The 27,917-nt window shown below is 36.8% G+C and overlaps 1 long non-coding RNA gene across 4 annotated transcripts in view; it reads right to left on the reverse strand.

Moving 5' to 3' along the window:
- Nucleotides 1-18,924: 18,924 nt before the first annotated feature.
- Nucleotides 18,925-27,917, reverse strand: part of LOC306652595 — a 696,764-nt gene continuing 687,771 nt past the window's right edge. For all 4 annotated transcript variants that reach the window (XR_013761485.1, XR_013761486.1, XR_013761487.1 and 1 more), the window contains 2 exons: nt 19,436-19,495; nt 18,925-19,004 (listed from right to left, as the gene is read on the reverse strand). This is a non-coding gene — a long non-coding RNA (uncharacterized lncRNA). The remainder of the gene's footprint in view (nt 19,005-19,435; nt 19,496-27,917) is intronic.

The raw sequence follows: 27,917 nt of genomic DNA on the forward strand, positions 1-27,917 counted from the left end.
TTTACAGCCATTCCAGATTGGTGTCTCCTAGTATTAAGGAATTTCTTTCTATTTCTTTATTTTCTTCAATCTTAACTATTTATATCTTAGAGGTATGATGTGAGTTGAAACTATATCTATTATTATTGCAGTATTCTAGGTAAAGTTCTTTTTTCATATAATATTCTATTTTGCCTCTTTTCAGTTTTTTAAATTTAAAATATATTTTATCTCATGTAACTTCTTGCTTTACACTGTTTTCTATATCATAATTGGGACACCCCAGTTTCTTTTTTTGTTGTTGTTGTTAACTTTTTTATGGACACTCTTCTATTCTTTTGCTTTCATTCTACGTGTTTCCTTAGATATAGAGTTCCCAGTAGATTGCATATATTTGTATTCATTTTAGATTTATTATTTTTCTTTTTAGAAATTTTTATTTGTTCTTTTTAGATATACATGACAGTAGTATGTATTTTGACATGTTTACATACATGGAGTATAACTTCCTATGTTTGGGGTTGTTTGCAATGTGGAGTTACACTGCTTGTGTGTTCCTGTATGAACATAGAAAAGTAATGTCTAATTAATTTCATTGCCTTTCTTGTACCCATCTTTACTTCCTTCCCTTAATTCCACTTTGTCTAATCCAATGAAATTTTGTTGTACACTCCCCCACCTCATTGTGTTAGCCTCCACATATTGGAGAGAATATTCAGACTTATGGAGTGATATTTTACTACCTGTACATTTAACATTCACCAGGCACTTCTAAACATCTAGACACACTAGATGTTTCAATTAAAAACTCAATTTGTCCACTATGTACATTCAGTCTTGAAGAAACTGCACACATTTCACAAGAGTTCTAATTCAAAAATGTCTTCAAAATATGAGTATTCTGGTTTTCAACAACCAAGTGTGCTATAATGCTCTAATTTTAAGAAGAAAATTCTTTATAGAAATTTGAACAAAACATACAAAATTTGTTTACTAATTCTACTTTTATCATACACTGGCAACCTATTTAACATCTAGAAAAACTAGATGTAGATTAGGACTCATTTGTCCTTTATATACACTATGTAGAGAGCAAAGTAAAACAAAACCCATAGACATAGGAACAATGGTTACTTGTGCCTCATTGTAAGCACACTGGCATGGTGCTGCAGAGAACCAGCATACAATACTTATTACTCAACAGGAATTTTGGTTATTGTCCTCTACAAAACATTTCATAGAATTTTTTTAAAACAGTAATTTACAAAATGTGTTATATTTTACCACTTCTACTTTTAACATTAGCATATCTAAAAAGTTGACATTTCTAAGAAAAACATACTTAGCACTGTCAAATATATATACAAGAATGAGTAGCAAAATTCACAACCAAGCAATGGTTATAATATAAAAGATGTCTTTTATACATAAACAGTCTGGCCCAGGATCCTCCCTTCTCATACTTAGTCTTCCTCATGTCCTCTAATCCCCTGAATAAACTTGGACAATGTCACTCCTAGAGGTGGTCTAGCAATTTCATTTCAAAGTCTTTCCAGAAGACATTTCTGACTTTTTAAAACAAATGCATATTTATATAACATTGTATTTTAACTGTAACATATATGAACAACCACTTTTGCAGATGCAGCAAAAGTTTTACAGGGTTTGGGGGCAAGTTGGGAGCAGCTTTTTCATACTATATATACACAGGCCTTCTACAAATACCCAGTAAATCTTCCTGAAGGGTGTTGGGCATTTCCAATTGGTCAAATAGTTTGTTACCCTGCAGTGTCTCTATTTGGTAGAACAAACACCAACTGTCCAAAGGTGCTCACTTTTCCACCTTGGCAGGGACTGTTTCCTCCATGCTGCTTGACAAGGTGTGAACATGGGGAAGGGCTTGGCAAGGCCACCATTCCAGGAAATTGCCACTGTCATCTCTCCTAGGAATTGGGCGTTTTCTTGTAATTATCATATTTATAACTATGCAACTGCAAATCATATTTCCTCGATTGTTGTGATAAGAATTTTAACCTCAATTAGCCTGCGGAACTTGGGGGAGGATGAAGAATGCTTTAAAAGATGTACAAATATCACACATAAGTTTGAAAGTTCAGAGTTTGAGCAGTTCTTCAGAAAATTACAGTTAGAGGAACTGCTTGCTCCTATGCTAATCACACCTGCCCCAATTAATGCTTTACCAGCAAAATACCCTGGCAAACAAAACAGGAGACTTGTCCCCACAGTTCAAGAACTGCCCTACTTAGTTTACAAGATTGGGGGACATTTGTGGTATCCATCTAGAGGGAAACATGCAAATGAGTATAAGGACCCACCTCTCACAGATCCACCTGTTCCCTATACAGCAGTGTAAAATGAAAATGGTGAATGCTCAAAGCCCTAGAAAAAGAAGAACAGACCAGCACCAAAAGTAGTAGAAGACAAGAAGTAGTTAAACTCAGAGCTGAAATCAACGAAATTGAAACAAAGAAACAATACAAAAAATTGACAAAATAAATAGTTGGTTATTCAAAAAATAAAAAAATTGATAAACCTTAACCACACTAACAAAGAGAAGATGAGAGAAAACCCAAATCACTAAAATTCGGAATGAACAAGGAAATATCACAACAGACATGATTGAAATACAAAACATAATTAGAAGCTATTTTGAAAATCTATACTCCAACAAAATAGAAAATTTTGAAGACATCAACAGGTTTCTAGAGACATATGAATTGCCTAAACTGAACGAGGAGGACATACACAATTTAAATAGACCAATTTCAAGTAATGAAATAGGAAAGGTCATCAAAAGCCTACCAACAAAGAAAAGTCTGGGACCAGATGGGTTCTCAGCCGAGTTCTACAAAACCTTTAAAGAAGAGCTCATTCCAATACTTCTCAAAGTATTCCATAAAATAGAAGAGGAGGGAACCCTCCCAAACTCATTCTATGAAGCCAATATCACACTGATACCTAAACCAGACAGAGACACATCCAGGAAAGAAAATTTCAGACCAATATCCTTAATGAACATCGACACAAAAATTCTCAACAAAATTTTAGCAAATCGCATACAAAAACATATTAAAAAGATAGTACACCACGATCAAGTGGGTTTCAACCAAGGGATGCCAGGTTGGTTCAACATCAGGAAATCAATAAATGTAATTCACCATATCAATAGGCTTGAAGTCAAGAATCACATGATTATTTCAATAGAAGCAGAAAAAGCATTTGATAAAATACAGCACCCCTTCATGATCAAAACCCTAAAAAAAAATAGGGCTAGTGGGAACATTCCTTAATATTGTAAAGGCCATCTATGCTAAGCCCATGGCTAATATCATTCTAAATGGTGAAAAACTGAAAGCATTCCCCCTAAAAACTGGAACAAGGCAGGGATGCCCTCTTTCACCACTTCTATTCAATAGTGTCCTTGAAACTCTAGCCAGAGCAATTAGACAAACCAAAGAAATTAAAGGGAAATGAATTGGAAAAGAAGAACTCAAACTCTCCCTGTTCACTGATGACATGATTATATATTTAGAGGAACCTGGAAATTCCACCAGAAAACTCTTAGAACTCATAAGTGAATTCAGTAAAGTAGCAGGTTACAAGATCAATGCTCATAAATCAAATGCATTTTTATACATAAGTGATGAATCTTTGGAAAGAATAATTAGGAAAACTACCCCATTCACAACAGCCTCGAAAAAAATAAAATACTTGGGAATCAATCTCACAAAAGAGGTGAAAGACCTCTACAATGAGAACTACAGAACACTAAAGAAAGAAATTGAAGAAAACCTTAGAAGATGGAAAGATCTTCCATGTTCTTGGATAGGAAGAATTAATATTGCCAAAATGGCCATACTACCTAAAGTGCTATACAGATTCAATGCATTTCAAATTAAAATCCCAATGACATACCTTACAGAAATAGAGCAAGCAATTATGAAATTCATCTGGAAGAATAAGAAACCCAGAATAGCTAAAGCAATCCTTAGCAGGAAGAGTAAAACAGGGGGTATCACAATACCAGATCTTCAACTCTACTACAAAGCAATAGTAACAAAAACGGCATGGCATTGGTACCAAAATAGAAAGGTAGATCAATGGTACAGAATAGAGGACATGGACACAACTCCAAATAAATACAATTTTCTCATACTAGACAAAGGGGCCAAACACATGCAATGGAGAAAATATAGCCTCTTCAACAAATGGTGCTGGGAGAATTGGAAATCCATATGCAACAGAATGAAACTAAACCCATATCTCTCACCATGCACGAAACTAAACTCAAAATGGATTAAGGACCTCAGAATCAGACCAGAGACCCTGCAGATTATAGAAGAAAAAGTAGGTCCAGATCTTCAACATGTCGGCTTAGTATCAGACTTCCTCAACAGGACTCCCATAGCACAAGAAATAAAAGCAAGAATTAATAACTGGGATAGATTCAAACTAAAAAGCTTTCTCTCAGCAAAGGAAACTATCAGCAATGCGAAGAAAGAGCCTACAGAGTGGGAGAAAATCTTTGCCAATCATACTTCAGATAGAGCACTAATCTCCAGAATCTATAAAGAACTCAAAAAACTTTACACCAAGAATACAAATAATCCAATCGACAAATGGGCTAAGGAAATGAATAGACACTTCACAGAAGAAGATCTACAAGCAATCAATAAAAATATGGAAAAATGTTCAACATCTCTAATAATAAGAGAAATGCAAATCAAAACCACCCTAAGATTCCACCTCACCCCAATTAGAATGGCGATTATCAAGAATACAAACAACAACAGTTGTTGGCGAGGATGTGGGGAGAAAGGTACACTCATACATTGCTGTGGCTGCAAATTAGTACAGCCACTCTGGAAAGCAGTGTGGAGATTCCTTAGAAAACTTGGAATGGAACCACCATTTGACCCAGCTATCCCACTCCTTGGCCTATACCCAAAGGACTTAAAATCAGCATACTACAGAGATACAGCATATCAATGTTCATAGCTGCTCAATTCACAATAGTCAGATTGTGGAACCAACCTAGATGTCCTTCAATTGATGAATGGATAAAGAAACTGTGGTATATATATACAATGGAATATTACTCAGCCATAAAGAATGATAAAATTATGGCATTTGCAGGCAAATGGATGAAATTGGAGAATATCATGCTAAGTGAGATAAGCCAATCTCAAAAAACCAAAGGGCAAATGATATCACTAATAAGTGGATGATGACACATAATGGGAGGAGGGTGGGTTAGTGTTAGGTTTAGAGTTAGGGTTAGGGAGGGGGCAAGAATGGAGGAAGGAAGGACTGTATAGAGGGAATAGAGGGGTAGGAGGGGTGGGGGGAAGGAAAAAATAACAGAATGAATCAAACAACATTACCCTATGTAAATTTATGATTACACAAATGGTATGCTTTTACGCCATGTACAGAGAAACAACATGTATCCCATTTGTTTACTGTAAAAAAAGAAAATGGTGAATGCATAATTAATATTAATGGTAAATTGACAAATGTCCAATGTTTGTCCTTCCTTCAAAGGTTTGGACGCCATGGGTCACCCTGGAAATGTAGAAATTAAGAACAAAAAAACAGCATACACAAACATCTAGAAAAATATCTTAAGATCAAATTCCTTCATTGCATATTAACTGATTATGAGTAGTTTGTGCTGGCTTAGGTTTCACATATGTATTACAATAGGTAGAGGATAAATCAATGACATAAAGAATAATAGGATAAAATTAGGTACTCAAACTGATTGTTTGACAATAAAATAACCTAACTTAGTATAAACTGAGCTTGTTTAGGTACTAGAGTAGACCTTTAAGGTTAAATCAAAACAATAATATGAGTTAAAGATTAAGTGCATGCTTTGCTTAGCAATTTGGTAAATTTAACTTAAAATAAAATAGAGTCATTATGCTAACAATAGATCTGACACCAAAGGATAAATAAAGGCCAGTAGGAGGAAAACAGGAAAATATCTTTCACTGTAATAGGCTTATGTGAGCAACTTTAAGTAAATATAGGAAATTGATGTTAATGTACCCACTGTGTGTTAGACACCTGCTGGAAAGTATGGTCAATGACAAATTTTGAGGTAATTTCTCTATAACTTGTATCTTGTTTAATTCTGCTCTACTTAATACTATAAAATAAGAGCTAAAATAAATCTGAGCAGCACTTGCTTCAAGTTGCTGCAGGGGTTGGTGATGTTCCTCTGCACTGAATCCACCCATTCTTCAGGGAACCTGCAATTTGCTTGGGCTGGCTCCCAGCACCATCTGTCACCTGCACAGCTTCTCTCACCTTCTGGGATGAATGAGACATTTGCCTTCTCAGGACAAGGTGTTATTGAATGGAGCATGCACAGAGTTAACATGGAGGGTCCTAGTCTGTGCTGATTGGCTAAACTTCCTGTCATCCATTGGCCCCCTGCTGGACTGGGCACTTTTGGTTAGCCACCATTATTATTGAAATACCATGCCCCCACCACACAATGGTGCCATTTTCTCAGTGCAAGTTTTGGATAGGGTGGACAGGATTGGGCCAGGAGATTGACAGCAAAGGATTCCTGGGTCTGAGGTCAGAAAGGTGATTGCCACTATAAGGTCATGCAGGCAGAGTTTCCAAACATTCACAGCCTAGGACAACAAGTGGGCAGTCACAGTGGGAATTCTGGGGTCTGCAGGGTGGATTTTGACCTTTCTCTGGAACCCCCATCTTACCCAGCAGCCTTGGGCTGGAGGGCCAGAGAAGGCTCCTAGGAGCAGGTCATGCTCCATTTCTTCACTCTCTCTGCCAGAATTCACTGGCACTTTCCTTCTTTTATATTTAATTTTGTTAGTCAAGTTGTTTTGATTTGTTTTATAATAATTCATTAATAATCAAATACAACTTTAAAAGTAAAGAACTCACTACTACTTTGTAAGTTGTTTTCTATATTATAATTTTTTTCCATAATTTGCTTAATGGTATAATGTGTGATCCATTGCTATTCATAGTGGCAGGCTTTGATTTCTCTCACACTTCTCTTCATATATTTTTATTCCCACTTCCCTTTATATGTTCTATAGGTTTTTAATTTTTCAAAGGATCTCACTAAGTTGCTAAGACTGGCTTTGAACTGATGGTCTTCCTTACACAATATCCCCCATGTTGTTAGGATTATAGATTTGCACACCATTTCTGCCTCTCAGATAATTTTTGTAAGGACATCTTCACATACAGAATTTCTGCTTATTTACATTAACAAGTTATCTCTGAATTTAGCTCACAAAATTTCCTTGGAATGGTTATTTAGCATTCTTTGGGTAATTCATAACTCTCACTTATCTGATGTTTGATTACTAATATTTTTGTTTGTTACTTTAATTAAGACCTGATTTTATTTATCTTTATGTTCTGTACTATTTTTAATTGACTTGTCCATAGAAAAAGTCAACAGTAGATTATAGAATCATTTGAGAAAAAACAGTATGGAAGATTTTAAATAAATAAAAAAGTAGTCAAGTACAGTTTAAAGCTACATGCTTGAAATCTCAGGTAATTGGGAGGCATGCAAAAGAATTCCAAGTTTGAGGCAAGTCACAGAAATTTAGAAACAATATGTCTCAAACAATTTTAAAATGGCTTGTGTTGTAGTTCAGTGGAATAGCACTCTTGGGTTTAATCTCAAGCACCACATATTTACAAAAAATAAAAGTAGAATGACCTCATCATGATCCAGAAATGCCAGTATGATATATGCATCCATAGGAGATTAAATCAGCATGTTGAAGATATAACCTCAGTATTGTGTTCAGTGCAAGCATGGTTCTCAATATTCAAGTTTTAGAATAAACCAATGTGCCCATTAATGATTGAATGAGTAAAAACGTGGTATTTATATGCTATTACTATTCACATATAAAATAAAATATACTGCCATTTAACATGATATGGGATTAATATGCAGAACTTTGCACTATGTGAAATTCAGCAGTCAGTTGCAAGAGCATCTGATTCACATGTGAAAGTTAGAAATTCAGAGTTGTGACCACCAGATATTGTGTTTTGTGGAGTGTTGGCATATTGTTATTCAGAGAACAAATTTTTATTTCAATGGGCAAAGTGTGGTCAAGAGTTTTGTTGTTCCACATGGTGACTGCTATGTAATATGTTCTTGATAAATACTAATAGAATAAGTGCAACATTTTTCAGCACAAAAGAGATAATTATACAAAATAATGCTCATGTTATTAACATTACATTTGTCATTTCACTATGTATAAATACATTAAAACAATGATATAATTAGTAAATACATAGTTGAATTTGTCAATGAAACAAATAAGCAAATAACAGAAACATTAGAAAAGCAATTTATTAGTCTTGATTTCCATGTGTTGGCTTAATCAATGTAGTATTGACATAGACTCTGCAAGGGTTTTAGTGCCTCTCAAACTTGTTTGGATGCATTCTATATATATGTGTATAATTTTCTCACTAAAATTTTGTTCATATTTGTTCTTAATATTCCCTACCTTTTTTAAACTTCTTGAATATCCATTGTATTAGCATTCAAAACCTGTTAGTTCCAGATCTCTGTGTCTTGGTAGACAGAAACCAGTTTTCACACAATCTTCAAAAAGCCAGAAATGTTTATGTATGTTTAATATTTCCTTTATTATACTGAGAGTGAAGGTAGTCTGTAGATTTTTTTTTTTTCTAATTGTGCAATGCTGCATTAGGGAGCAGGAAAGGCTGTGGTTAATAAAAGTAAGATAGTCTTTTCCTCTACTATATTGCTCTCCCTAGTAATGTTCTTATCTTGGATACTGTGCTCTCTACAATAATTTGGGTAATTTTTACAACATAATTGTGTGTACATTTTTATATAAGTTTCTATAGTAATGAAGGCCTTGGATTTATTAATCTACTACATGAATGAGGTCCCAAGGTTGTTAACATTGGTATAATTTCCTAAGGTATGCATGGAAAATATATTTCTCCCAGTCTACCAAGTATTATTTTTCATTTTCATTCATTTCAGCAATGACTTCTCATTACACCAAAGAAATTTTACCAGATCAGGACAGAAGACATATATTTCAAAAAGTAATTAATGGAAAACATAGAAGTTGTGACCCTGACTATTTACAACACAGGACAATATGGAAAAGTTAAGTGAGAGTGAATATCACAAATCATATTATCAAAAATCAGGTCTTATTCACTAGCAGAGAATTTATACTGGAGAAAAACCCTACAAAAGTATAGCATATGACAAAAGTTTTAATGAAAAATCACACCTTATTTGCCATCACAGAATTTATACTGGAAAGAAGCCATACCAATGTAAAGAATGTGGTAAAGCATTCAATGCAAATTCACACCTTATTCACCATCAGAGAATTTATACTGGAGAGAAGCCTTATTGTTTTTTGAATTACCAAATTTCATACCTGTGAAGTCATTTCTCATGAAGGCTCATGCTTTGCTGTAATCAGAGTGACCAAAGCCTAGATAGGTCTAATGACTGGATTATTTGCTTCAAAGATGGTCCTTAGTATCCAGTAGTCTTTATTCAGTCTGTAAGTCTCACCTCTGTACTAGGCTCTAAAGAGCAATAAAAGGCATCACTCTTTAGGGCTTGTGGTCTAGTGAAGTGGGCTATAGCTGCCTCACAGCAGTTCATCTTGTGTACTCTTGTATTAAAAAAAAATTATTGAGGTGCTATCTACCTACCATGAAATTCATTTGTGAAGTGTCAGTTCCAGTTCTAGGGCATTAACACATCCACAGTTTGTGCACCTACACCACTGTCAATCAGAAATTTTCCTTTACTCTGAAAGAAAACCATGTACACACTTGTGGTCATTCCCATTTTTAACTCTTCTCTAGCTCCAGAAATCATGAAGCTTTGTCTTAATTATTTGTCCATTAACACTTAATACAGGAATAATATACAGTGCATGGCATTTTGACAACATTCATGATCTTAAAGTCAGCTCTCTTTTTCTTTCCTTTTGTCTTTTGCTGAGCATAATTATACTTCACTGAATGATTTTATTGGTGATTTTCTGGTCTGAGTTCTTTGGAGTAATGAAAGAACACTCTTTCATTCAACAGGCATTTGTCAGATGCCTCATTTTTGCCACATTCTACTGGTTTCTATTCTCAGGACAGGATCAGAGAAGCCCTGTCCAAGGATAAAACATTTCAACCAAAATTTGAAAGAGGACCCAGTGACAAAAAGAGATGGGGCTAAATATTGGGCACAGCATTTGGAGGTAAGGTCAACAGAAATCTGGTGAGTTCCAAGGCCTGAAAGAAAGCCAGAGTGGCTGCACTGCTAATAGGAGGGTGGTACATGTGAGATGAGCAGAGTCGTAGTCACCTGGGACTTTTTTGTGGGAAACATGTTTGGATTTTTCCATGTGCAGTGCTATGATCTAATTTTGTTTAAGAAGACCTGGCTACTCTTTCAATAATGGAAAGCAAGGGTCAAATTGGAACAGAATACTTGGTAAGCTTCTGCACATGTCCTGTCCATTGGCACTGGAAGCCTTGGTTAAGACAGGGTAGAAGAAATGAAGTAGGGTGGACAAATAAAAAAAGTCAGGAGGAGAATGTCAGTTCTTGAAGATAGGTTGAATTTAAAGTGGAGTCAGGGCCTGATTTGAGCTTTTTGGTAAACTTTTTTTTATAGTTAAGAAAGCAGGATTCAAATGGCTTTGAAACATATGAAAACCCTAGGCAGAAAGATTGGACATTTGCATACACACAGGTCTGGAGCTCACAGGAAACCTGGAACTGGATAAGCAGAAGTGGGAGTCATCATTGTGGAGGGAGTACTTGAAACCATGTTAGTGGACAAGCTCTTCCAGGGGGAGATTCTAGTGAGAAGAGATGCAAGCCCAATAATCTACAATATTTATAGAAAAACAGAGATAAGATGCCACAGGAGTGCAACTGGCGAGGAGGCATCAGGGGAGCCTGGTGGCATGCAGCGACCAGGAAGCATACTTTTCAGGCAATTCCAGCTTTGTTGAGGAGACATGAGTCAATAGAAAGTAAATTCAGTATAAAAGAAATGAATAAGAGATCAGCAAAGCAGAGGCAGAGTTTGGGAGGCATGACAAAAAAAAGCAATAAGAGAGCAGGGGCCTGAGAAGCCTATCTTTAGAGCATTCATCATCTTTGGGTAAAACCTGAACATAACAAACTCATCTCTACAGCCTGGTTGGGAAGAGGTCCAACTTTACCCTCAATAAAGTTATAAATTGGAAAGCTCCCTGGGGAAAAATGTGTTGTGGACAGATTAGTAAGATTAGAATCAGACAACCAGTGAAGCACTAGTTCATGCTTCACCCAGAATGATTTTTCTTCATGTTTTAATGCTTGGGTTTAGTACTTGCTGATGGTATTTCACTGTTTTACCTTGAAAGTTTATAAATGAGGAGGCATCCTTAGAACTTTCTTAGCTTTTGAGAGCATGGATCTTTCCTTCTTTCATCTAGACTTGCCCATTATTAGAACAGGTAAATAATTATATCTGAGAGATAACTTATGTCTTCTGGTGATATGTGCAATGTGTACATTTTTATAGTTGAGGTCCATAACTTATTGCATGAATCAATTTTGAGAATGGTCTATGCTGAGTTATTTTTGTATTTAGGAAATCACCTTTATGAAGACTATGCTCATGGTCTTTTTAACATCTATCTTTCATTCTATAAAATCACTGAGAAACCATTATTTCCTAATTTAGTGATTTAAATTATTATTTTTCTGTGCTTTGTAGAATTGGGCATTCTATCTGAAAATCTAGCATGCCAAATGCTTTGAATAACTAAGTCACTCTCAATACTTTTATTATCTTTTTCTTAATTTTAAAATGGACAAATAAAGAGAAATCATAATCTGGTTTGAAGCTGCTGATTATGGGTTAAACTTACTGAGTTAATTTTCAGTTAAATTTAAGAATTTTATGTGTATAAATAAATGTGAAACAATACTCATGTTAATTAAATTTGAAGAGAAAGGAAGCATTGGCAACCTGCCTTTGCCTCCTCTCTGATCCTTTTTTGTGAGTGGACTGTCTACTTATTTAGTGCTTGATCTTCACCCATTATACTTTGAATAAATTGTAAATGTCCTGAGTACAATCTAGTTCTTTCTTTGATATTTTGAAGAAATAATTGTGGAAGTCATGAAATTTTTAAATAGTATCTAGTGATTAAATTTAATAAAAATACTATTTCTGAATTGTTCATGGAAAATGTCACTGATTTAGCACAATTTTTTTTATCTCACTATTCTTCTTAACATCTTTAGGATTTTATAACTAGTAAATATTTAAAAGAGTTGATGATCAGAAAGGTACCTAAGAATGTGAACTGGAAAATCAGACTGCCTGGGTTCAAATCCTGGCTCTCATATATCACAGCATGTGACCTTGGGCACACTACTCAGCTTCTCAGCAGGAAGTCTTCTATCCCTCTGAGGACATAAACCATACCTTTGTCCAGTGTCTCCATACTGTATATACTACCTGTGTGTTATCAGATTGTTGGAATATCACATGTTTGTGATCAAATAAGCCTATTTTACTTAATAATGGTCCCAAACATATGGAATAGTGATGCAAAGGAGGCACCAGTGCATAAAACATGAAGGATGGATTAACTTTAGTACTCTGTGGCAACAATGCAGTTACTAGAAAAACATCACTGTTGGGGGATTTGGTAGTGCTCATCTTTTCAGAAATCCTTAGAGGGTCTTGGAACATATTGCCTGGGAATCAGGGGGAAGGGCTTCTATATTACTTTTTTGAGTGTTTCCAACAAAGGTAGGGACAATGGTGGAATTATTCTGTTAGTTCAAGCAACATTAAGAAAGCAAAATTACATTTTGTATATTTGAATACCCTCATGCCATCTGAAGGGGTAAATATTATTGCCTTAATCCTTTTGTGAACAGGAGTTCAACTTCTTAATAACAGTATGTTGAAAGGAACTGAAGAATTAGGACTGAAATGAATTCTGTGAGATGAGTTGTAATTTTTGCAGGTTTTAAAGGTATTATCTGAGCCAGGCAAGGTGCCACATACCAAAAATCCCAGTGGCTCAGGAGGAAGATCACACATTCATATAAAATTCCTGGTATATTTCTTGCTATGGAACTGGGAGTGACAAGCACACCTTCTCCTTCCTTCCTTTCCTTGCCCTACACAGTAACCTTGAAAGTAAAATCTATTTTTGTGAACACGTCTCTGAGATGTTGTTTGTCCATTTCAAGGCCCTGTTTTAGAAGACAGAGAAAGTACTGATGCTCTAGACCATCTTCTGAGAATAAATGGTGGTGATGATGGCTGCTGAAGGAAGGGTCCCACCCTTACAGTCTGGGTCAGAGAAGGAGGTACACAGGGGCAACAACAAATGTTTTGCCCTCTGTATCCTCCACACATCTCATGCTAACATACTATAGCTATGTAATCTACCTGTGTGTGTGACTGCATAGATGCACATGTATGCATCAGATAACTACTACACACATTTGATTTTACTTTTGACTGATAGTTACATGTGATAGTTTTAATTTGATAATTAAATAGATTATGTAGTTCCCATAATTTGAAACCTATTAGAGGAGTAAAATTCTTTGACTCTTGTCTGTGTATCAAGTAAAATAATACTGATTTTTAGTGTATGATTTATAATGAAAATAATTATCTCACACATTTTTGTCTCCAAGTGGAATAGTTTCAGGTGGAGAATAGGAGCTGAAATTTGTATCATACACCATTTCCCCTTTTAACATTTTTGACTAAAGAAAAAGTTTAAAAAAAATAAGATTTATGTTTGGGACCTATCTCTTTAGTCTCATGGTTTTGACAGGCCAGTGAGGATTCAGGACTAAAATGAACTACTTATCTTGCATTTTGGCTTTAGACCTAATTGCCAGTTCATGATATTTTTTCCATCCTACAATGAAAGTCACTAAATAAACAAGTGGGCTTGGAATCAAGATAATTTTTTTTTTTTTTTTTTTTGGCCAGGAAGAGTGGAACACACCTCTAATCCCAGCAGCCTGTAAAGCTGAGGTAGGTGTACTGCAAGTTCAAAACCAGCCTCAGCAACTTAGCAAGAACTTGTCACTGAACAAAATATGAAAAAGTGATGAAGATGTGTCTCAGTAGTTAAGTGCCCTGGTTCAATCCCCAGTACAAAAAAAGAAAAGTGTCTTATTGAAAAGTCCAAAAACCTACACTACACCATACAACCCATACAACTTTTCTTATTGTTTTAGAATTTGATTAGTGGCACTTACTCAAAAATCAGAGTTTCTACAATTTTGTGTGTGCATATATATAATTATCAATATATTTTGCTTGCTTTCTGGTATCTGGAATGGAATAGACCATGGCCCACATGTTGAGGAAGAAAACCTACCTCTGGAAGCTTTCTGCTTAAAGCTCCCTGCTTTCACTCAGGGCAGTGTCTCTCCTGTTTTTTGGACCTGAGAAGAAATGCAGGTAAGGAATTGTATTCCTCACCTAAAAGAAAAGCAGGTAAGAGACTTGCCTGAACCTATGTGTATACATAAAATATGCACATATATTACATATAAACAAAACCTTTTAAGTACCTGGTTGTTTATGGGGTTCCTTTTCTAGAATCTGGGAAAATCCTGGTTCAGTTTAGAACAAGTAATGACACCAGCCAGAAGTAATCTCAATGCTCCAGAAAAAAATACAGATTTCTAGGTCATTTTCTAAATATAGTTGAACATGGGTGATAGAAGCATGGAACAGACAACCCTTTTATTGGGGACACAGAGTAAAAGCACTCTAAGAAACACAATTAGTTGTACCACCTTTAACCACCAGAGAATTCAAATTTGGAATTTAGACAAGAAAAATTCAACCTTTTATGTTGGGATTGTGGATGGCATTCATGCCTACAGTGAAAAGGTTATTAAAAGCTTTTGAAAAAAAAATTCATGGAAGTGGCAGATAATGGTTAAACAATCAGTATCTACACAGTGTTTCCCAGCTTTGTCAGCTGTGGCCACAGCACATACATGTATTACTAACCTCCATGTAGAGCACGATTCATCTGTGTCCTCTAAAATTATTCCCATTTTAGAGATGAGAAAACACAAGTTTCTGGATATTGAATGGCAGTTCAGCTGCACTGAGATAACTACCCAGAGGCAGAACTATATGAAGTTCCTTCAAAGCTCCTCAAAGTTTGATTTGCTCCTGATATAGAGGATGTGTCTGGAGAAATATTATTTTCTCTCCATTTTGAATAGAGTAACTAGGGAAGACATCCCAGGAGCAGAACAAATATATTTTTTTCCATCTTTCATGTTAAGTAACTCCAGAAACTGAGCTATCAACCTAGATTCCTTCAAGTTAATGCTAGGAGATTACAGGGTGCAGAAAAGCACATCACAGGCCCAGAGTCTGAATATGACTCATAAAAGAAATAAATCTAAAATGCTCATGAGAACTTTGGAAGAAAAAATATGCAATTATTTCCAAAAATATATGTCCTTTGATTGCTATCTCTAATATATATATCATTTAGAAAACAATAATTATGATGCATATATCTAGGATTTGCCAAATCTTATCCTATATGATTTTGTGTCCAAAATCCAGAAGTATCTACAACCAAAAAGTGCCCAAAACTAGATTGTTCTGACTCACTTCATACTGGCCACAGGTTTTTCACATTGCAGATATCATACAGCAGAAAAAAGAAGGGATTTCAGGTCAGTCAATGTACAGAGGAGTGAGAGTTCTTTGATTTCAGCAAACTCCTTAGGACAAAAGGAGCTCTGTTTGAATGGCTTGGGAATGCTCTGCAATTCCTCTGTCCTTGAGGCCTGGAGATATTTTCTTATTATAATAACCTTTGGTACTAGTGGACTCCGAGAAGCAAGCAAGTTATGTGATCTGCACATGTGCAAAGCTAACTGTACTATGTAACCTTAGTTACTTGATATGACCCTGGAATAGATAATAAACTAGACTGGCTTTTTCGCAGAAACCACTTCTTGCTCTTCACCATCCTGTGTTCTTGCCTCTTTATTAGCTCTTCCTTTAATCCTTTTAGCTGGACCTCAATTAACCTTCACAGCTGGGATGTTGAACAGGGACACTTCTGGATGTGCTGATGGGAAAAGGGGATAGCTTACTGCCTAAAACAGGCTTTGATGTGCATCACTCATTGTCTGGTACTGATCCCACTGGTAAGTTATGGGGAATTCACTGTCTGACCCTCAATGTCATCATAGAGCTAAACTTTATTTGCTTCATAATGCTAAACATACTGTAAGTAATTCTGATCTTGCTGCTTTGATATTTGAAATAGATTTTTTACTGTCCATGGAATCAGAGGAGTGGGTTCTTAAGACCCCAAAGTTGGGAATATATAGGTAAAATATTGCATGAGGAGACCAGGGCTCCTGTATCTGTGTTACAGGCTTGGTATTATTATTGAGATCCTATCTCAAAAATAGCATTGACAGAGCTACAAGCTTCTCCAGTAGTCTCTAAGATTGAAGTCTTTTTTTTTTTCTCAGCCATCTCCTTGCATTCCTACTCTTCTCCCTCTTCCTTTTCCTTCCCCAGTCCAGTCTTATTTATCTGAATGTCTCAGGCAGGCATCTGCAGAGGGAAAAACTCATACTTTGATTGTCTGCAGAATTAGATTAAATAATGCTAATCAGTCAGAATGTGAACAATTGCCTTTTGCTGTGTTTAAAAAAATTAAAAAGAATGATGTCAGAGAGTGGAAAAAATAGTAATTTTCACTCTTAATATGAAAAAGGTGCTGGGTAATGGTTATGCCTTGGTTCCCAATGATTGGAAACCTTTGGTGAAAATGGTTACTTCTCCTGCCCAAAATACAGATTTTTTTAGCCTGTGTTCGAGCTGAGGATAATGCTCAAGGCAATGTTAATATTGATTATGATGGCTTGATTGGCAAGGGGCTAAGAAGGACATTACAACAATAAGCTCAGTTGCCAACAGCTGCCATTGCCAGATTAGAACCTTAGTTTGTAAAGCACGGAGGAGGATCCGAGACACGTGGAATCCTTCCAAGTCCATTGCTGTAATTGGACAAGTCACAGGAGAGCCTTTCAATAATTTTCTTAACCAATTGAGTAAAGTTGTTGAAAGACAAGTAGACAATTTGGAAGCTGCCAATATTCTGACTAAACAACTGACTTATGTAAATGCCAACCAAGATTGTAAGTAAGTAATAAGATCTATTTGCCATAAAGTGGATACTGCATGTTCTGATTTATTAAAGGCATGCCAAAATATTGGAACTGAAACTCATAAAGCAGCTTTACTGACTAATGCTTTAAACTCCCCCATAAACTTTGTTACAATTGTAAAAATCCTGGACATCTTCAAAAGGACTGTAAGATTGAAAAAAAAAAGGGGGTTACAAAAGCAGTCCAATCAGAAATGTCTAATATGTCATAAAGGATTTCATTGGGTTAATCAATAAAGCAACAATGATCCTAGCTCTGCCACACTGCTGGCCACTTTCTCCTCCCTACCCAGCCCTACCACTCCTTCTCATGGCTCTCCCAGTTCCCAACACCCTCACTCCTGCTGCCTACCCTACCCCCCTCACTCCTCCTTCAACAGCCAGTGGGGCTACCAGAGCTGTCAAATGGGGTGCCTCAAACTGCCTGCAGACACCATCCTCCTACCAGCTGGGTGTGGAGGATGAGTGTCAGTGGAGCTCCTGTACTCCCTATCTGAAAGAAAGGGATCCATTCCCTTCTTTGCTGCTACCTCTCCACTTCCTTCACGTTCTCTGAGCCCTTTATTTTCACCTCTTCTAGCATCCCCAGCTCCGACCATCATAAAGGTGAGAAGTGGGTTCCATAAATAAATCTATATATGTGTACATAGGAAAAACTAAATATATATTGTTGTTTTCTATGGGTCAACCAGATTAATTTAAATGACATGGGGATGGGGGAACTCTGTGTGTTGTTCATTTTTAGGGTGTCTTGTGTAACTTGCTCTGTGCTTTGGGGGTTACCTGGAAGTGAACTCAAGGGGCTGCTTGGAGTGTGGGTAAAGCCCTAACCCATTCCTCCATGTGCTTTTCAAGGCAGATGTGGTGTTGTGGGATCCATCAGGCCCCAAAGCTTTAGACATAGCTCTACTTGGCTTTGTATAGGGTCCACCATTTTTCTCTACCCACCTTGACTATTGTCCTGCCCCTACCCAGCCCCTGTTGCTGAATGTTCAGAGAATTTTGAAAACACTGCTTTTCACAAGTGCAGTTTGTCCCGTGGATCTGAGGAGAAAGTGGGCATCATGGAAGGCATCTCCCTCAACTTTTCATGCACTGCAAAAGTCTAGATAGTTCTGCTGCTTTTTTCCTGTATGTGTGACGTTTGCCTCATTTATCTTGTGGAGAAGAAGATTCAGGCACAGGGGATCCCAGCCCTGGAAAGTCCACATGTGCCTTTTGCAACATGAGGTGATTCACCCACCCCTGCCTCTACACTGTTCCAGGACCTTTACTAGCAAGAATGGTGATGGGTGTAGCTTTACTGGAGACCCAGAGTGGAGGGGCAGGGATGAGGTTACCCTCAGACAAACACTGACCCCAGGTTCTGCCAAAGGCAAACAGTCTCCCAGTTCCCCTCTCCACCCCAAGCTGAGGTCAAGTCAGGACAGTGTCAGAGGCATCTAGAAGAACAAGAGTCCCACCTTGACCTGAGAGGTCAATAGAACACTTCTCAGGGGCAGGCCCAAGCAGATCCTTGCCTACCTGCTTTTCCTCAAATGTACATAGATCTGGGAGGAGGCCAAATTCTCAAAACTAGGTGCATGAGGTGGGAGCACTCACGGCTTTGTTTGTTTGTGCCTTGTCCTGTTTGTGCCTTTTCCTGTTTGAGGTCCTCTGTACCCTCTGCCTGCACTAGGATATCTGCATCTCTTGAATTGTCACAAATGCTCCATCCTCAAAAGAACTGATAGTGAATACATTAAAGACATTCATACATATATTTTAAAATGTTAAAATTTATGTTATGTGAATCATCAATAAAAACATAAAATATGATTCCATAAAAATTTAGGGCATGAACTCAAGTCCCTGGATTATGCATTCTTAGATTTTGAGCATCTGCACACAACCTTCTTTGAGACTTTTCTACACATCTCATGGTTTATGGAACAGTAGTTTTCAGGCTGTGCCTCAACTTGAATTACTCCTTCTTGTAGAAAAATAATTTACCATAGCTACTCCATTTTGAGTAAAAGTGTCAAGATAGATGGCTCAACACCTTGCTTGTACCATTAACTCACCACCATCTGCCTGAAGACACCATCAGGTACAACTGATAAATAATTTATGTGCATTCACTTATAAAAAAATAAACCAACGAGTACCTGGACATATGTGGACATTCCAAATAATATCAGGAACACCAGACCCAGTCTCCTATCAACCTTACCACATGCAACCTCCTCACCTAACACTCATAAAAGGACCCCTGAGAATGGACATGGCAGCACCCTGAACTAATTATCCACTCACCATGAGACTTGACCAGAATTACCACAGTGTTTGAATTCTGAATCTCAATCCTCAAATTTCACCCTGCCCATGATGACCACACAGAGCACACCGTCAAGCTGTCACTCTGACACAGAAACTAGCACACATTTGGATTCTCTGCTTTAAAGCTCTGCAAAACTGTTAATATACTCAACTGACCAACTGGTCAACTGGTGCTATAAATACTCAACTGGTGCTGAGGATTGATCCAGGGCCTCAGACATGCTAGGAAAGCACTCTACTAGTGAGACACAACCAAAGCCCCTACTTATTTTTTAATGTGGGAATTGATATTGTTCATCAAATGGCTTACAAGTTGAGTCATTTTACAAGTTGTTGGGCAGTTAAGTTTCACAGACTTTTTTGTTGCCTAGTATTGAAGTCTCAGAGGGGAAATAATTATTGCATTCAAATAATTTAATAAATTTCTGAAGCCTGAAAAAGACAGGCAGAGGGCATAAACTGGGTTGGGATAATTACTTCATGTTTTAAAGATACTCATACCTATAAAAGATTATGAATCTCCAAGTTTTGGGGGTTTTACTCCCCAAATTGGTTAAAAATTGTGACATTTTCAAAAGACTATCCTGAATTTGAATGTACTTAAGTCTATCTTAGTAGGAAAAAAATTAAAAGGTTATGTATGTGAAGGGAAGAAAAAGTCATATTTTATAAATTGTCCTTAACCTTAGTGATGAAGCCTAAAATATGCACATTAATAATTTTTTATAAGAATCAAAGTTCTTGCTGGTCTGATATATAAAATATCAATTTTGCACTTATAATAAGATTTCATTTCTTAATCTCTCTAGCACTGTCATGGTTTTTTATAAATATTTGGACTGTACTTAATTCTTTAATCAAGAAAAGGGACCAGGGCTTGAAGAAGGGAGAGCCCAGCTCTATAGTCCTGGCTGTGTCACTGATGAGCAGTTTAACAGGTGATCTTTAGGGACTTCCTGCTCCCTGTACATTACCTTTGCTTCTTCATCAATGATATGGAAAAAGAATAGATGACTTTCAAGGTCTCTTCCAAATTTAAAACTTTGTATTAATGTCCGGAGCCAGCAGGCCATGCCCCCCGCCTCGCCACATGTTGAGCTAAGATGGTGCCTGCCAGATGCTGGCAGGGCTTGCCTCTCCTGCACATGTAACTGTCAGACAATACCAGGTGTGTATCAGGCTAGATTGCTTGGTGCTCCATGACTGGCCAAGTATGCTTCCTTGTTTGAGTTCTGGTGTGCCGACAAGTTTTGCCTTCATGAGCTTTCCCCTGATTGGCTTTTTTACTTGATATTAACTGGGTTTATTCCCCCAATAAATGAGACTTGATCAGCCTTTTGTCTTGTCTCCATTTCTCGTGTCTCTTGTCTCTCCCAATCCTCCAGGTTCCCTTTTCAGTCTTGTGGGTCGGGACATATTAGGTGATTATTGTTGGCAGATGTTAAATGCTTCATCTAAACCATTCTCACTTAGAGTGTGTTTTATATTTTAGTCATCACCATTCCTTGATAATATGTCTCTATTATGGCAAAGGACCACATTTAATCTATAGTGAATAAATGAGTTCATAAATCCAGGATTCTGGGTTTTGTCTTATTTCTATGTTGAAAAATGGAGATTGTCCTGGAAAACTCTGGCTTTAATTCACTGACTACAGTATAAACATGTAAGTATTTGTTGAGTCAGAGGTCTCTGCTATAAAATGAAACAAGTTTGGAAATTCAAAAAAACATGAAACTTAATCATGTATTTGTCACTGACAATAGCCCAGATGATGAATTTCCTCCTGCTCTCCTCTACTGCAGGACACTTTCCCTAGCAGTCATTTGGCAGTTGTTTTGCTTTGTTTTTTTTTTTTTAAGTATACATTCTTTACCCCTGAAGATATTGCCAGTGGAAGATGATTAATACAGGTCAATTCAGAACACTGCTGCTTCTATGCTACTATGGTGGCATATATCAATCTATGCTATCAATACAAAATATATAATTACTTTAGGTACAGACTGAAGAGAAAATAAATTAACTCATTATTACTGTAATTCATAGTAGAAAACACAGTCATTAATTATTTTTATGTATAACTTAGAAACTTATAGGTTCCTTAGGAGAGCTTTGGTAGAAATATATGCTTATTTTTCTGAGAAGCTGAAGGTAAAAGAAAATTTTTTTGAAAAGAAATGGAAGAAATCTTTATTATTAAATTTTTTAAAACAAATTTTAGACTGCAGTTTGATTCATCATATACGAATGGGTCCAACTTTCATTTCTATGGTTGTATACAATGTAGATTCACACAATTCATGTAATCATACATACACCTAGGGTAATACTGTCTGTTTCATTCTATCTTTCCATCCCCCATGTCCTCCTATCACATAAAATGAAGATATCTTAAGTTAATAGTGACTTTTAATTTTACCTACATTATCAAATATGAAATGTATCTGTTACTTTTAAATTTTTTATGTTCTTATTTTTTAATTCCTATTCTTTTTATAGTTACATGATTATGTGGAAAATTTATCTAGTGTACTCTTGAGTATATAATAGCATTACTTCTAGTATATTCGTTTCCTGTTATGCCTAAGGTTTTGTGCTGGCACCAATTTTCTTACATCATGTGATATTGCATTTTTGGAGTTTGCATTTTGTAATTCATGGTATCGTGAAGAATGAGTACTGAAGTGACAATGTGTTGTTTAATGTTCTTAGGAGCATGTATGATGATGCTGAGTTTCTGATGTGTCTGACAGTGATCATGTAACATCGGGTAAAATTGCCTTTTCCCCCTGTGTAATGGAGAGGCAGTGTTCTGATTGGTGCACTGTAAACTTAAGTACGGGTTGTGTTTCATAGGATTGGTGACAAGGTACTATTTCCACTTGATATTTAATGTTAGATTATGTTGGCTCTTGACATGTACTTCAACTTTTTTTCTACCCACAAATATAAGTAGTTCCCAAATTATATCAAAGAAAGAAATTCATTGATCCTTCCTTCAGAGAGTAGAGATGAGACAAGTAGATAGAAGTTGTAGGGAGGTGAATTCTAGATTAATTAGTGTAGAGAAAGTTATTTAGTCAGAATATTCCAACAATCTAAAACAGTCTAACTAGTTCTTTGACATTGGACTGAGTTTAGTAGTGCTATCTGACTACCATTCCTACCAGCCTCAGTGCTTGGACAAGTTGAGTGTCAGGTTTGATTTCTTCTTGATCAGAGTTTCAAGGAAGATGGGGATTTGGTGTGAAGAAGAAAATGCACCCCCTTCAAATAAAAGGGAACATTTCAAGGCTGGGTTGTGTCTCAGTGGTAAAGAGCTTTCCTAACATGTGTGAGCACTGTGTTTAATTCTCAGAACCACATAAATAAAGGTATTGGTGGCATCTACAACTAAAATAATACATTAAAAAAATTGAAAATCTTTGAAAAGAAATGAATGTTTTTTTTTCTTTCAAAAGTCCTTATATCATGATAGGCACTAACAGTATTTACTATTGATACTCATTATGATTCCACATCTGTCCCCAAGAAGTACACCTATTAAAGCTACTGATCTTTGTGAATAGTGGCATTTCCCCCATTGAATGATAAAAACAATTAAAAAATTGGCCTTTTGTGACTAACTGGAAAAGAAAAAGCTTATAATACATAGGAGGTAGAACAAGACCTTTCTGTGAGAGGCTATTGTATATGGGTAAGATTCTGCCTTCCTCTCTGGCCTTCATCTTGCCCCTTACCCCCTCATGTGGTGTCCCTGTAAATGCTAGTGTACACTAAACACCAGGCTTCAGTGCACAATAAGCTTTGTAGAGGTGGTCACTGGCCACATTGCTCCATTTTTTCACATGCCAAACCCTTCTTAAACCCAAGGCCTGTGACCTGTTCCCACCAATGCTGGAATGCTGGGTACTCAATTAGCAATAGTGGTGTCAGCTGTCATGGTTGCAGCAGAAAGCAGTGTTGTCATGCTTCTGCACACACTGCACATTCCCACACTGCAGGCTACCAACTCGTCACCTCCACAAGGCAGGTCCCATCATCACCTATTTCCTCTTGCTGATAAAAACACAGCAAGGAAAGGAAATGAGCTTATACAACTTCCAAGTGGTGGGGCTCAGGGTGGAGCTTAGGGACCCCTGAACTCACAGCCCAAATACTATGGCCAGTATCATCCAGAACAAAAGTTCCCAAAGATGAAAGTGACTAGAGGTGACAGTGGAATGCAGATGATAGGGTAGAATAAAGAGGGAGGGTCTGGGGCCAGAACTGACAGACTCATGAGAAAAATCACTGAGGAACCCATGACACATCTGGACTGGCAAAGACAACTTAGAAGAATGTAGGCTCAAGAGAGCTGCAAGCTTATCAGGGATGACAGGTTGGCTAGATGGACAGAAAAGGAATCAAAGGAGAAAGGTTCTGGGAAGAAAGGTGGACTGGCCTGCCACCAAATGTTTACCCAGAATACCAAATATTCTGCTTTTTAATGGTGTCTATGACTGTGCCTCCATATGAAGGCTGAACTTCACTCTCCTTATTTCCCCTGAAATCAACAAAGCCAAATGCACAAATTAGTTTCAAGTAGATTCATCTTCAGCCTGGAAGAGTATCGTGGCCATCTTAATCTGATTTTGTAAAATGCATAACTCAAAGCCACATTACTTAAGTCTCATGTCTTAATATTTGGGTATATTGAAATGTTGGTTTGCTTCTCTCTCTCAGACTCAGATGCACACAAACACACACACACACACAAACAAACAACTTACTGTCAAATGCTAAATGTATCTTCAGGTTTTCTTGATATAACTCCTTCAAAGTTCTGTTCTACTTCAGTGCTGTGATATTTTTTTCTTTCACCAAATGGTCAATCAGCAACCTCTTTCTTTGTAAAGAGAGTAAATATACTTTACAGGCCTCTGTTCCAATATAGACCTAAGAAAAGAAAGCACAAATCTTTGAAGACACTCTCAGCTCCATTGGTGACCATCAAGTTTGAACACCCCATCAAACTACACACCAGACAAAAAAGTCCTAGGCTTCTCAGTGACCAAGCCTGCATGAATAAAAAAGTCCACATTTCATAAAGATTTCTTAAAAGACATGTAGTCTGGGATAGAGTAGGGGGTGGAAATATTTCCCAGTGGAACTAATGACTCAGGATCTGCTACCAAAAAAGAGATTTTTCCAGAAGGAAATATTTCAGAAGATTACATGTATATTCATATATATATATATGAATATACATCTCAAAACCACATATATGTTGTAAATTATACACAAAATAAATTTAAAAACTCACATGTAATCTCAGCAACCCAATTTAGAATGCTGAGGCAGAAAGGTACAATTTTTTTTTATTAATTGCAATTTCAACATAAGCCTTAGCCCCAGGAATTTTGTGTCAAAGGCAAATGGTTGTTTACGCACACCCTAGTACCAGCTGTTGCCAACCAAAGTGACCTCTTAATGTTATTACTACAAGAAAATTTCTGTTCCCACCACTTAAGACTTACCTCCAGGAGGAGTTCAGCACAGGATTACTGGTTTTAGAATAGTGAGGCTGACAAGACCCAGTTTTTTTTTTTAATTTTTTAAAAATTTTAATTAAAAATCATAAATTTACATAGGGCAATGTTGTTTGATTCATTTTGTTATTTTTTTCCCTTCCCCCTCCCCTCCCACCCATCTTTTCCCTATATACATTCCTTTCTTACTCCATTCTTACCATCCTCCTTATCCCTAAACCTAAACCTAACCCTAACCCTAACACTAACCCCTCCTACCCCCGCCCAGTATGTCCTCATCCGCTTATCAGCGAGATCATTCGTCCTTTAGTTTTTTGAGATTGGCTTATCTCACTTAGTATGATATCCTCCAATTTCACCCATTTGCCTGCGAATGCCATAATTTTGTCATTCTTCATGGCGGAGTAATATTCCATTGTATGTATATGCCACAGTTTCTTTATCCATTCATCAACTGAAGGGCATCTGGGTTGGTTTCACAATCTGGCTATAGTGAATTGAGCAGCTATGAACATTGATGTGGCTGTATCTCTGTAGTATGCTGATTTTAAGTCCTTTGGGTAGAGGCCAAGGAGTGCCATAGCTGGGTCAAATGATGGTTCCATTCCAAGCTTTCTGAGGAATCTCCATACTGCTTTCCAGAGTGGCTGCACAAGTTTGCAACCCCACCAGCAATGTATGAGTGTACCTTTTTCCCCACATCCTCGCCAACACCTATTGTTGCTTATGTTCTTGATAGTCGCCATTCTAATTGGGGTGAGATGAAATCTTAGGGTAGTTTTGATTTGCATTTCTCTTATTACTAGAGATGTTGAACATTTTTTCATATATCTTTGATTGCTTGTACATCTTCTTCTGTGAAGTGTCTGTTTATTTCCTTAGTCCATTTGTTGATTGGATTGTTTGTATTCTTGGTGTAGAGTTCTTTGAGTTCTTTATAGATTCAAGATATTAGTGCTCTATCTGAAGTATGAGTGTTAAAGATATTCTCCCACTCTGTAGGCTCTCTCTTCACATTACTGATAGTTTCCTTTGCTGAGAGAAAGCTTTTTAGTTTGAATCTATCCCAGTTTTTGATTCTTGCTTTTATTTCTTGGGCTATGGGAGTCCTGTTAAGGAAGTCTGCTCCTAAGCCAACAAGTTGAAGGTTTGGACCTACTTTTTATTCTATAAGATGCAGGGTCTCTGGTCTGATTCCGAGGTCCTTGATCCATTGTGAGTTGAGTTTTGTGCAGGGTGAGATATAGGGGTTTAATTTCATTCTGTTGCATATGGTTTTCCAGTTTTCCAAGCACCATTTGTTGAAGAGGCTATCTTTTATCCATTGCATATTTTTGGCCCCTTTGTCTAGTATGAGAAAATTGTATTTATTTGGGTTTGTGTCCGTGTCCTCTATTCTGTACCATTGATCTACCTGTCTATTTTGGTACCAATACCATGCCGTTTTTGTTACTATTGCTTTGTAATAGAGTTGAAGATCTGGTATTGTGATACCCCCTGCTTCGCTCTTTCTACTGAGGATTGCTTTAGCTATGCTGGGTTTCTTATTCTTACAGATGAATTTCATAATTGCTTGCTCTATTTCTGTAAGGTACATCATTGGGATTTTAATTGGAATTGCATTGAATCTATATAGCACTTTTGGTAGTATGGCCATTTTGACAATATTTATTCTTCCTGTCCATGAACATGGGAGATCTTTCCATCTTCTAAGGTTTTCTTTAATTTCTTTCTTTAGTGTTCTGTAGTTCTCATTGTAGAGGTCTTTCACCTCTTTTGTGAGAATGATTCCCAAGTTTTTTTTTTTTTCTTTTTGATGCTATTGTGAATGGGGTAGTTTTCCTAAATTCTCTTTCTGAAGATTCATCACATATGTATAAAAATGCATTGGATTTATGAGCATTGATCTTGTAACCCTCTACTTTACTGAATTCACTTATGAGTTCTAAGAGTTTTTCCAGGTTCCTTTAAATATATAATCACGTCATCAGTGAACAGGGATAGTTTGAGTTCCTCTTTTCCAATTCGTATCCCTTTAATTTCTTTGGTTTGTCTAATTGCTCTGGCTAGAGTCTCAAGAACAATGTTGAATAGAAGTGGTGAAAGAGGGCATCCCAGCCTTGTTCCAGTTTTTAGGGGGAATGCTTACAGTTTTTCACTATTTAGAATGATATTGGCCATGGGCTTAGAATAGATGGCCTTCACCATGTTAAGGAATGATCCCACTACCCCTTTTTTTTCTAGTGTTTTAAGCATGAAGGGATGCTGTATTTTATCGAATGCTTTTTCTGCATCTATTGAAATAATCATGTGATTCTTAACTTTTAGTCTGTTGATATGGTGAATGACATTTATTGATTTCCGGATGTTGAACCAACCTTGCATCCCTGGGATGAAACCCACTTGATCATGGTGCACTATCTTTTTAATATATTTTTGTATGCGATTTGATAAAATTTTGTTGAGAATTTTTGCTCGATGTTCATTAAGGATACTGGTCTGAAATTTTCTTTCCTCGATGTATCTCTGTGTGGTTTAGGTAACAGGGTGATATTGGGTTCATAGAATGAGTTTGAGAGGGTTCCCTCCTCTTCTATTTTATGGAATACTTTGAGAAGTATTGGAATGAGCTCTTCTTTAAAGGTTTTGTAGAACTCAGCTGAGAACCCATCTTGCCCCGGACTTTTCTTTGTTGGTAGGCTTTTGCTGACCTCTTCTATTTCATTGCTTGAAATTGATTTTTTTAAGTTGTGTATGTCTTCCTCGTTCAGTTTAG

The sequence above is a fragment of the Sciurus vulgaris genome (genome assembly GCF_902686455.1).
Source record: "Sciurus vulgaris genome assembly, contig: HiC_scaffold_587_arrow_ctg1, whole genome shotgun sequence".
In the NCBI taxonomy this organism is placed as follows: domain Eukaryota; kingdom Metazoa; phylum Chordata; class Mammalia; order Rodentia; family Sciuridae; genus Sciurus; species Sciurus vulgaris.